Raw genomic sequence first — 11,130 nt, forward strand, 5'->3', positions numbered from 1 at the left:
ATGTGTATGGAGTAGCGGGTAACCCTTCGTCGGGTATAAGAGTTCCCCTGAATGAATCGGTGGAGGCTTTTATGGCGAGAGTTCCCTCGTCGTCTAGACAGGTAGGAATCACCTTGAGAAAAGCTACCATTTTGGAGGACACCTTTCGGAACCAGTCCGAAGCTCTCTCATACTCGATGTGGATGTTGTTGGGTTTGTTGGGCCTCTTTAAAAGAGATGGGTTCGTTCCATCGGCTCCGGTCCTTTTCGATAATCTGATCACACCGGTGTCGATGGGATTGGCTCATCAAGCAAATGTTGCAGTGGCCGGTACTACCTTTGCTGGGAAGAAGAGGAGAGACTTATACTTGAGCCATCTTCCCCCCCATTTCCCAGATATCCATAAGAGGGCCCTGTCCAGGGTGCCCCTTGCACTCTGCGACAAACTCTTCAAAGAGGACAAAGTGCGTCGATGGTAAACTTCGTCTCTTCAACATCAGCAGTAGAGTCGCAACAAGCGATGATACGGGTTGCGGCATGAGGTGTCAGATCCCCTAAGGGTATTCGTATACCGTCACCTGGTAAGCGTACTGGCTCTCGGTGTCCTGTTAGGTCCCCTAAGAAGGTGCAGTTCTCCACCAAGGCTTCCTCGACGGTAACTTTGAAGCCTTCAGCAGCGAAGAGGGGTTTTCGCAAATAGGAGATGTTGCCCTTGTTGACACCAGTAGGAGGATGTCTGAACCACTTCGTGAACATCTGGGAGAAGTGGGGCGCGGAGTGTTGGGTTGTGGAGGTCCTGAGGAATGGATACAAGATTCCCTTCTGTTCCGTACCTCCCCTATCCGATGTTCCTATTCATCTGGCCAGTTATTCCCCGCACTCCATCAGGGGTATGGCCTTGGCAGCGGAGATTCGGTCACTTATAGAGAAGGGAGCGATAGAACCTGCCCCCCTTCGCCGGGGTTTTACAGCCGGATTTTCGTGACCGCCAAGGCGGGAAGTTCATGGAGACCGATTATAGACTTGTCAGGTCTCAATCAACTGGTAGTCTCTACGAAATTACACATGGAAACTTCTCAATCTCTGCTGAGATCGATTCGGAGAGACGACTGGATGATCTCGGTGGACCTCAAGGACGCTTATTTCCAGATTCCTGTACATCAGGAATCTCGGAAGTTCCTTCGATTCTCTGGTCCATACGGAACTTTCCAGTTCAAAGTCCTCTGCTTTGGGCTGACCACTGCACATCAGGTGTTTACGAGGGTAATGTCTCCGATATCGGCTATAATGCATCGTCGGGGATTCAGAATGAGGAGGTATCTCGACGATTGGCTCATTCAGGCTTAGTCGAGAGAGGAAGCGTTAAGAGCAAGGGAGTTCCTGTTACAACTGTGTCAAAGGTTAGGAATAAGAATCAACTTAGAGAAGTGTTCTCTTTCACCATCACAAGTAAAGTCATATCTAGGTATGACGATTCAAACTCGTCGGTTGAGGGCTTTTCCGACACAAGAGTGAGTGCTTTCTATCCTCAGTCAAATAGAGAGCTTCAGGTCACAGAAGGCTCAACCAGTGAGCAAATGGAGAAGTTTGTTGGGGAGGATGTCCTCTCTCTCCCTTATTGTTCCAGGATCTCGTCTCCAGATGCGCTCTCTGTAGGCATGTCTCAGGAATCTTTGGGACTTTCGGGAAGAGAGCGCAGTGGTAATCTGGGACGATTCCTGCCTAGAGAATCTTCGGTGGTGGTCAGAAGATTCTCATCTGACTGCCGGCGTAAGTCTGGCCCTCCCAATTCCGGACGTTCATCTATATACAGAGGCCTCGGATCAGTGTTGGGGCGCAACCTTAGAGGAAACTCAGGCCAAGGGCCTTTGGAGGGATCTGGATCGGGAGGAATCGATAAATTACTGCAAGTTGAGAGCAGTAGAGAAAGCACTAACACTGTTTTCAGAGTTGGTCATGGGAAAAGCGGTAGCGCTTTTGCTCAGACAACGTGACGGCGTTGGCTTACCTGAGGAAAGAAGGGGGAACAAGGTCAGCAAAGCTAAATATGATCGCACAGAGGATACTTCGGTGGTGCGAATCGCACGGAGTTTCTCTCCTTACCCAGTTCATAGCAGGGAAACTAAACGTATTGGTGGATGCACCGAGTTGGTCAAGAGAAGTACAAGGGGGTGAGTGGACGTTAGTACAAGAAGAAGTCCAGCTCTTGCTAAAGAGATGGCCGGCTACAGTAGACCTTTTCGCCACATGACTGAATTTTCGACTTCCAACTTACTTCTCTCTGGTAGCGGATCCCATGTCGTGCGGGACAGATGCGATGCTCCACTCGTGGGACAACTTACAGGTGTACGCTTTTCCCCCCTTCGGATTAATACATCAGGTATTAGGGAACTAAGAAGCAGGATATAGGATCTAAGCTGATGAATCGTATCAATGCAATAATCGCCATATGTAATAGCAGAGAGAAAGCAATTATTAGAAAAAATAGAGAATACTATTTAAAAGTTAAATGTAGCTGATGCAGCAATATCTTTCAATAATAATACATATTATTATTATTATTTAAATGATAAACCCTTTTCATATAGAGTTTATTTGAAAGAAGGTAATGAGAAACAGAAAGAGGAGGTTATTAGAAAAACCATGTATTAAATCTTCATCACATGTGTCCTTTCCGTTTGACTGATCTTTACCCTTCTATTGGCCTCTTGTCCGCACATTTCAATATCTGTTTTTCTGAACAACTGTGCTTCTTGTCTCATCACATGTCTTAATCACTCCAGCCCTTGAGATTTGTTTAACTCTCCAACAGACACCACATCTTACAGCAACTTAATTTATATTAATGTGAATTACCCAGCAAATTTCATTGGTTAAGTAAGTACTTTGTAGTGGCACTTCTTCAAAATGTCCATTTTCTTAAAAAAACAATTGGTTGTGTGGTGCCTAATTGTAAAGGACATCAGTTTTCATCTTAGATTTTCAGTCTTATCTAGTGAAATGCTGTTTTTTTTTTTGTAATGTAAGTAACTTACCAAATACTAATTACATACTTAGCTTTAGATTTTCTAGTGCAGCAAACCCTAGATTCACAATATTGTGCGCAAGTGCTCTCATTTCATTGTGGGTGACAGTTCCCATCCCACTACACAGGTCAGATGTTAGTGACAACAGCCATTGGCTTCATTGTGATTTTTGCCACATGGGCCATAACATTGCCTTTGTGGGCAGCAGACCATTTGTTTTCATCCTCTGTTCATTAAATGAATTTTTCATTGGAATTTTGTGAAGTATTATCGCTCTTGTTGATCCAGTTTCTGATCTGTAATGAGGTCCTTCTGATCACTCTATGTTATCTTAATTTTTCAATTTTTGGCATCTTGGACGCCAACAGTTAGCTAGGTTTAGCTATGACAACATGGCATTCTTCTCAATGAGTCAGTTTTAAACATTGCAGTCAGTGATAACATATAGATAATGAGATATCTATTGTATATTATAGAGTATCCTTTTGTATATAATAAAACTTACTAAGTAATTACATAACTATGGTTTCTAACATGCGCGTCGGCTAAAATTTGAAATTCGTGGTGTCTATTGTTTTTGTGTAGGAGACACTACCCCACCCACTTTTGGGGAAGGATGACTACAACACAACTGAATAGCTCAATTTGTTTTTGCCAGTCAATGGCAACATCAGCCATCATAAGCAGCTTTTGTTTTTGGTTTGGTAGCCTTCTAGATATTTTAGATAGCTTAGACTTGATTTTGACTTCTCAATTTTGACTTGTTGAATTAAGTCAGACACTAACAGTGCTAGTGTTAAGTTTTGCAGCAAAGGCTGCAAAACTAGAATGACTAAAGCATTTCATGACTCTCGTACAATTTGCTCCAATTGTAGGGAAGAGTCCTGTTCAATTAATTTGATGTGTCAAGAATGCAAGGACTGGGATCAGGGGAAATGGAAGACCCTTAAGGCACACTTGCATAAGTTAGAACGTGACAGGAAAAGGAAAGCAACTATTAGAGCTGAAGCTAGGAATGTAGCTACTTTACAAAATTCCCCTAAATCAACATAGCCGGTGCGCCCGTGCCGTTATCTACCTTTTTCAGTTTCCCTCTTAACCAGTCCTCTTGACTATTCCAACCTCTCCCTTGCCATACCCCCATGTTTCTGAACCTGATGTCATTGACAGGCTCGAAGCCCTTATAGAACAGAAGTTCAGGGTCATGATAAGTACTATGGAGCATTTATATGCTTCAGTGAAAAACTTTATGGACAAATGTAATAGTGTAAGTGAAAGTGCTAGTGCAGTGTGTCTGGAGGAGGTGTCTATCTGTCCCGCCAACGCTCCTAGACAAAGGTCCTTGTCAGACTCCCATGCACCAGGAAGGAAGCATACCGGTAGACCAAGGGAGGCCTGTGGGGTTTGCTCTCGGGTTGGCACCCCCTCAGCTGATCCTGAGTACAGTCCCAAGATTCAGCAGACAACTGAAGGCTATTCTTTTTTTATTAAATATAAAAAGGTTCACGCCCTTTGAAGAGGTGAGTTATGGACCGTGTCCATTTTTCTCCCCCTCCCTGCAAATGTAGCTGAGGTGGAGTGCAATCCTTTTCCTTTGTGAAGATTTTAGGTGCGCTCTCTTCCGGCGTCTAAGTGCTCTTTGGAATTTGAGCCCCCACATCTATGTAGCTTGCAACAGCTGTAAAACATCCAGTGCCCACTCTGAACGAGGCCCCAGTGCCTGGGCTTTTGCCCTAAAACTCATACATCCATCCATCCATCCACTCTGAATGTCCAGTGCCCAACTTTAGCGCCCAGTACTTACCTGAGCACCCTGGCGCCAACAGGGGAACGTGCAGCACCAAGTGCCAAGTGCCCGGAACTGTCTCCTCATTTACCTATGTCATTCACTATGCCTCACGACTCTTCCTTGGAGCCCATTCAACGATGTTTAGACAAGATTATGGGTCTGCTCAAGAAGAATTTTTCAGGGATGCAGGAACCTCATGACTTTGCTCCTTTGACAAGCTCCTCAGACAAAGAGGTCTTTGAGCCACCTGCTACACCTTTAGCTAGCTTACTAAGATATTTCTTAGTAGCGTTCCCATCCTTTTTCACTCCAGCAACTGTGGCTGCTTCTGCTTCTGCTTTTTATATGAGGAACCAGGAGATGGAATTTTCCAAGCTTCCCAAAAGTGTGTTGTCCTCTTCCTCTAGAAATGCTTTACGGGAGTCAGATGTGTGGCTCTCAGACAAGAGAGAGCAAGGATAGGCGGCGTTTTGAACTCCACCCTCTCGTTTTGTCAGCATGAGATACAATTCTTGTTACTGGAGAAGCTCCTTCCCAGGAAGTAGCTGTCTCTTCCCAGGGGAACTTTTCATGTGTATTTGACTTCAAGACATTTGGCCTTTTCCTTGGCGAAAATTATGTTTTTGGCAAGAGAAATAGAACTTTGTGAAGAATATCTTTAGGACTTTCGAAGTCCTCAGTATTTTAGATTGGACGGTTGGGGTACTGGCCAAGAAAATAGAGGCTTGTGTAGACCTGTCAGAAGATGTCAACAGATTTTTTAGGTGTCCTATCTTGCACTGATAAATCCATTAGAGATGGCTCTATGGAGTTGGCCTTGTTTTTTGCGACTGGGATACTAAAGAAGAGGGAACTTTGGTGTTCTTTCAACTCAAAGGTTGTGACCTTCTCCCAGAAATCTGCTCTGCTGTTTTCGCTTTTAGACCACAACTATCTGTTTCTGCAATCAACGGTTCAAGAGACAGTGTTGGAGCTTCAGAAGAAAATCATGCAGAATCTGATGGCTCAGTCAGCCAAATGCCCTAAGGATTCATCAACTTTCCCAGACATGTCAGCCTCCTTTGCAAAATCATTATTTTTGGGGCAGTAGAGCGAGATTCTAGACCAGACCTCTCTCCAATCTTCGATCGACACTCCCAGCCAGAAGAGCCTCTACAAGAACTGCCTCATGCAAATGAAAGTAGTGTCCTAGAGGGAGCATGACTTTCCTATTTTTGGCGGGAATGGTAAGCCAGAGGGGGAGATCAGTGGGTATCTGGGTTTAAGAGGATGATATTCCCTTCCATTTAGGGCGAACCCTCCCTTAGTTTCAGAACCCATAACATTGACAGCTTACTTGCTCGGCCCTGACAGGTATTCGGCATTAGATGCTTCAACCCAAGCATACCTGTGCCATTTCCATAGCATATCTTAACGAGAAAAGTATGAAATAGACAGTGTAAGGTATGGGAAGTATTATTTATTTACAAAACAAAATTATAAAAATGAGATAGGTTTTACAAAGCAGGGAAAAGAAGAGAGAACTGTACACTACTTAGCCTACTATAATTTACATGGAAACAAAATTAGGTTCTTGGACAGATAGAAAAAGGTTGATGTCAACAAGAAAAGCTATGAATATAAGAGAACCTTGATCTAGAACCAGATAATGGTTTCAGGCCAAACATATACTGCAACCCCAAGAAGATTATGACAGTTTAAAGGCACAGCTTTATAGCTAGTAATCTCGGAGTGGGAAAGTGGGTTCTTCTGTTGGACCAATTACCCTGAGATCCCTGGTTTTCTTAGGTAAGGAATCTATTTGTGCCACGAATAAGCCATACAAACGTATCTGGCTCCAGTTATCCTAGTAGCCTGGTGGATAGACGTGATGTTATATGCACTAGGTAACCCTGACTTTTTAAGTCTTCTAGGGCTAGTCAGGCTGGTACTAGAGAACAGCTGACTTAACTGTTATGCCATTGAAAAGCAGTTTAAAAAAATTTTATGCTCATACAATTCACAACATTTCCTTAACATAAAATATGGTGTTCTATAGCTAATATACTCTCGAGGACAAGGAGTATTAGCATCAAGCTTGCTCTCCTGTAGACATACAATTATGGGGGAATGCTCATGAATTAGTAGCTTAAGTTCTTCATATTTGGCCCTTAAACCCTGACAATTCCATTGCAAAATGGAGGAGAAAACTATGGATCACTTCTGGAAGACATCTTGGATGAGGTCTTCCCACTGGCAACTTTTAATCTAACATTATTTCCTGTAGGTTTCTTTAGAGATGGTCTTGATATATTGGGTTTTATGTTTGTCTTTTTCTTTGTGTCCTTTTGATCTATTTGTTGAGGCGGATGGTGGACCTCAACTTGAATTTCTGATTTATTCAAGTTATCTTCCAGTTGATCAGAAACATCAACAGATAAAACATCAAATTTATTTGACGTCATAGCTTTAATGTTTCTGATGGAAGGGGGTGAGAGAGATGGAGGTCTCTCTCTTTTTCGATTAATAGGTGGTGGGCTTCTAGGTTTTTGCACCTTCCCCACAACAGGTGCACCAGGCAAGTTGGTTTAAGTGGAACCTCCATCAAATCAGGCAAGGACATGGCCTGAGAGAGGTTTTTACTACTAATTGTAATGGGGGACGAAGGTTGTACGGGGATGGGCAATGCCCCACTGTTAATACATTGTGGCAAAGCCTCAGAAGGCAATATGCTTACCTCATCATGCAGCATTTTATCATTAGATGGTATATTTCTTTTTATAGAACTATTGACAGTGCTAGGTGGGTTTGATTTTAGTGCCTTTGCATAACTACTTGATTTATCTAATAGTCTTTTGGCATATCCCACACTTATATGTTCTAAATTGGATTTGTTAAGGGCAGCTTCTTCCGACTTATACAGCTCACAGCTCCGGTCAGTGGATTTATGATTTGAGCTGCAATTTAAACACCTGGCATCAAGTGCACATTCTCCATGGTAAGATTTAGAGCAAATACCACACATTTTTTCGTTTTTGCAAACTTTTGACGGGTGTCCAAATTTAAAACAATTAAAACATTGCAGTGGCTTCTGCTTGAATGGTCGAACTTTAATAACTTCATTTTCAATAATAATGCGGGAGGGTACATCAGCATCCTGGAAAGTAAGGATAATCATTGATGTACCCGGGACTTTGTGTACTTTCCATACATTTAGTGGACACATGGCCAGTATCTCCTCCTCTGTAAATTCATACAGATCTTTGTTAAAAACTACTCCCCTTCCGTAGCTAAAATTTAGGTGGGGTTTGACATCTAACTTAATATCATCATCATTTGTTTTAAGGTTGGATAGTATTACAGACTGTGTGCATGATTTGGCATGGATAAGGTAACTATTTTTTCCAAAACGAGATATATCTCCCGGTGCAATAGTTCCTACTTTTTTCTGAATTAATTTGCATATTTTGAAATAGTTCCCTGTAACCCCCTGAGATTCAGCTACAAGCCACATCGGTGGTTTTGGCTTCCTCTGGGAAGGCATAACTAAATCAGCATCTTTTTCAAACCAGTCCACAGGTCTATAAACATCCAAATCCTTTGGTACCTTGTCGCAAAGAGCAGCCATTATATTCAAGTTATTAATTTTGATATTATTAATATTACATATTGCATTAAGGGCTTCATCATGACTATTGTAAGATATCCATGAATCCCATTTTGTATCTTCCAGTTTCATTCTTATTTCTGTTATAGATCCATAACACTTAAATTCTTTATATATATTATCATAATTTGTCTCTATTGGAATTTGGGTAACATGAAGGATTCGAAGTTTCCTTGCGTTACCCAGATTACTCAATTTTGGAATATCAATAGAATGGTCCTTCCTAGTTATGAGGTCATCAACAGAGTTTTCCCTAATTAAATTAGCAGAGGTCGTCAACAGTGTCTGAGGTTCGCCATTCGATCCAGGGGTATAAGAAACATTAATTTCAGTCATTAAATTAGTTGGGCATTGTAGATATTTTGAGTTACACCCAAAATCTCCTCAACCTTATGGTTTTCGGGTAAAACAATTAATAAACGGTCTTGATATAGCCAGAAATAGAGTTCTTCCATTTAGGATATCACCAACCCGTCCCTGGAAATTACCAGATATATCTTTTTGTAAATATTTTATTGGTATAAAAAAGAACATGACTGAATTAGAAGCCAGGTCTCTCTTTCATGAACATGTCGAAGAACATAGGGAATCGACTTTTATATATACAGATGGCTCCAAATCTGATGCTGGCGTTGGATTTGGAGTATATAGTGGTTCTTTTAATTGTAGAGGTGCACTTCCTCTAGTATCTTCCATATTTACTGCAGAACTATATGGCATATTAACCGCTATTGAGAAAATAGCATTAAAAGATGGGGGCAATTTTACCATTTTTAGTGATGCAAGAAGTGTCCTTCAAGCTTTAGAAGTTTTTAATTCTAGTAACCCTTTGGTTTTAAAGATTTTAGAGTGGCTTTTTATTATTGGTCTGCAAGGCATAACAGTTAGATTTTGTTGGGTTCCGGCACACGTAGGTGTGTGATTAAATGAGGAAGCAGATTCACTGGCAAAGAATGCTGCAGCTGAGTTGCTACCAAGAAGGTATCCCATTCCATGTAATGAATTTTTTACCTACAATTAAGATTTTTATTTATAATAATTGGCAAAAGCATTGGGAAAGCTTAGCTGATAATAAGATGAGAGAAATAACAAATGTTATATCCCCCTGGAAATATAACTTGATGCCCCGAAAGTGGGAGACTACTCTTTGTCGTCTCCGAATTGGTCACACTCAGATGACACATGAGTTTTTGCTAGCTGGCCAACACCAACCATATTGTGACGAATGTTTGATACCCTTGACCGTGAAGCATTTGTTGACTGAATGCCCCACTTATAGCACGGAAAGAAATAGATATCTGTTTGAGGCTCGAGGTGAGGATGGCAGGTTCATCCTTGCCAAGATTCTTGGACATGATGTGTCATACAATGCAAGTGGCATTTTTAGATGTATTTCAGAAGCAGGTCTTCTGAAAGCTATTTAACTTTTACAAAGATATATTTGCTTTTATGGTTTTAATTGCATATAATGTTATTCTTTATTTATAATAAACGATATCGGCGTCAATGACCTTCGATGTCAGGATGCCAGAGAACTTCCAATCATTCATTCATTCATTAACATAGAATCAGCCACTTCACAATAGCTCTCATTTTTCCACAAATATAATTTATGTGCAGTTTATGTGCTGTTTCACTGGACTGGTCACATTCTGAAGGATCTTTTAATGTCAGTGTTCAATGTGTCACTATAGTCAAGAGTCAACCCCATGGACTCGCCTATTTTGGGGATTTCTATATGGAAGATATATACAGATTGTTCATGAAAAATCACCCTATTTGTGGTATTTTTCATTGATAAATATTCATTAATTAGTACTGTTTTCATAGCTAAATGCACTTTTTGTGATAAAACTTAAAATACTCGGGTATGATTTTTTTTGAACTATCAAAATAGTCAGTTCTAAGCGTTTTGTGGATTATAGCTATTCTCAGAGGGTTGTGGAAGGTACAAATACATACCTGCTGTAAATACCGGGGGCGGACTGTAGCTTACTATAGACAAACTTGCTCATTTATAGATCTACAGGTTTTTGATAAAAGGCTCTAAAGGATGCAGTGTGCTCTTGTAATACTGAAAGCCCACCTCGTGATGTCTCGTAAAACCCAACTTCTCGTGCATGGCGATAGACACATGATTGTCCACAACTATGTAAGTTGAAGCTAATCCTGTGTCTTGCAACGCCCTTTTGGCGAGAGCAACTGTAACAGCCTTCGCTAGTCCTAAGCCACGGTGCGCCGGCAACGTGAACGTATTCATGAAGTAATTGAAAGGACAGAGTTGAGTCCAAGCTACTAAAGCATCATCCATTGATCTATTAGATGTGGCTTGTGAACGTTCTGGTTTCTTCGTATCTGTGTTCATTAGCACCGTGTTTTCTCTCTTGAGCTTCTGGCTTGTCGAAACGAACACGCCCATCCCTGGTAAGGTCGCCACCATGCGCTCGTAGCCTTCCTCTGTCTCTCCTCCATTGTATTTCCAGTTTCTCAGCGTCATTTGTGCATGTTCTCTTCCGAGTACTCTGATTTCGTAGCCATCCGGGAGGCTAGGGAAGTCGGAAGTTCATATTACAAATTAGTTTCTCAAGTGAAATTTTCTTATTAACTATTAATTCCTAATCGAAAGCAAATTTTTTTTTTTACAAAATAGGTCTAATGAAAAATGAATCTTTAGCTATTTAGATCTGAAG

The 11,130-nt window shown here is 41.4% G+C and overlaps 1 protein-coding gene across 1 annotated transcript in view; it reads right to left on the bottom strand.

Annotated features, from left to right (window-relative positions):
- Nucleotides 1-10,950: 10,950 nt before the first annotated feature.
- The window catches only part of LOC135198016 (uncharacterized), a 15,623-nt gene continuing 15,443 nt past the window's right edge, over nucleotides 10,951-11,130 (bottom strand). The window contains exon 5 of the mRNA XM_064225367.1: nucleotides 10,951-10,986. The gene's annotated coding sequence lies outside the window, so the exon portion shown is untranslated. The remainder of the gene's footprint in view (nucleotides 10,987-11,130) is intronic.

The sequence above is a fragment of the Macrobrachium nipponense genome, chromosome 21, assembly GCF_015104395.2.
Source record: "Macrobrachium nipponense isolate FS-2020 chromosome 21, ASM1510439v2, whole genome shotgun sequence".
NCBI classification, from domain to species: Eukaryota; Metazoa; Arthropoda; class Malacostraca; order Decapoda; family Palaemonidae; genus Macrobrachium; species Macrobrachium nipponense.